Source organism: Orycteropus afer, unplaced genomic scaffold (assembly GCF_000298275.1).
Source record: "Orycteropus afer afer isolate SDZICR_OR568_19922 unplaced genomic scaffold, OryAfe1.0 scaffold00369, whole genome shotgun sequence".
NCBI classification, from domain to species: domain Eukaryota; kingdom Metazoa; phylum Chordata; class Mammalia; order Tubulidentata; family Orycteropodidae; genus Orycteropus; species Orycteropus afer.
Window position 1 is genome coordinate 1,775,107 of NW_006921956.1, and position 1,818 is coordinate 1,776,924.

Below are 1,818 nucleotides of genomic sequence, written 5' to 3' on the forward strand. Positions count from 1 at the left end.
GATCATCCACAGCCCTGCTCATCGTACGTAATGAGATTGAATTAACCCATGGTGTCTGAAGCAGAGAATCTTAATTCTTAAGGAGCTAATTGCTTGAACTATATATCTGAGTCTATTTTGTGGTAATTTTGGTTGAGCTATTAAATTTACTAATAAATTTAATAACTATCAAAGAGAATATCTGGAATTTAGAACAAGGAGTTTTTGCATAGTGCTTTCTAAATATCACATTGATTCAATAAAGCCCACTGTGCCCCTAGTCAAATAGTGTCAGCAGTTTTATGCATAGAGAATGAAAGAACCAGGACATATTTATAAACTCAAACCTGACTTTTCTGGAAAAATCTTTCTTGGAACTTGCTAGACTCTGTTAAGCAAATTATTGCTGATTTGCGCACTCTGAGTACTAATCAAATTTCATTGTAAATGCGGGTTATCCTTGACCATTCCCCTTGAGCTAGCAAGACACACATTGTCGACTCAATCTACAAAATTATCACTAAAGGGAGCAAAAAGGAGACATAAACGTGAGAAATAGTCACAGAAACCCTCTGTGCTATAGTTGTCCGGCAAGTCATGTTGGATTCATTTAGACAGAAACTACTTTCACAGAATGCCCACCAGACATGTTCCCACAGGCTGTTTTGCCATCTGTAACATTAAAGGGTATCCATTATGGCTGTCTGGGGGCTAATCTCTTAGAATTCATTACAAAGTGTTCATGATGCATTATCCAACATGGAATTATTGGCTTTAAATAAAAAAAAAAAAACTTATTAAATCATAAACAAAGAATAGACCATGTTTTAGTCTTTGCCTCTGGACAGAGTGGACACACAGACAGACAGACAGACAGACATTTGTTTGTGATAGATCTCTGTTAAAATAATTTTTGACTCGATGATAGTCATAGAAAATCTATACATAGTGTATCTAGTGTATAGATACTCTCTCCTCCTTGATTTATTTATGCAAAAATGCACATTTCAAAATGCACAAGCATGCAACTCATAAAAAGGAATGATGAGTTCTCATTTTCCTTAAATATGGCATTCAGATGCAGGTGAAATTACATGGAAAGCTGTGAACATGTTCTGAATACCTGTACTATGAGATACATTGACTTCTCTCCATTTAAGAAAAGGAAAGCAAAGATCATATGAATATTTTAAATCATTGCTTAAAATTGTAACTACTCTCCCATAAATATTCAGATTAATACCTGCTGAAGTAAAGTTTTATTTTATAATTGAGATTTTTTTAAATTTTGTTTCAAAATGCCTTAACTGTTGAGGTTTTACTATAGCAAGTGTTTGGAATCAGGTTTACAGACTCAGAGGCACAAAGTAATCCTTTAAGTGACTTCCAAAATGATTGTTCTATTTCTTTACTTTGTCTTTTATGCGGCTTCTTTGAACTCCTTTAAAAGCACAATTCTGAAAATATATTCTCAGCCTCAAATGACAAATTATTTTTCAATATGTTATCAGGAGAAAATGGAGTAATTGATATGCAAATTATATTTTAAATTGCTGCCCTCTATTAATCATAAAAGCTTTGATTTGGGACTGATCCCAGAAGTCATTCAGTCATTGAATTTGTCTGCCACCCAAAGAAGCCATAATATAAGCCCTACAAAGCTTATCACAGCATACACATGCAACATACTTTGAATTCAATTGAATTAAATATCACTGACAAAAGACTGAATGAATCATTTCAGAACTATATTGGTAGGTCCTACTTTTGGACATTTCTAAATGTTAATTTTTTAATTTTTTTTTATTTTTGAGTTGAACATTTGTTGCGTGTCTGACC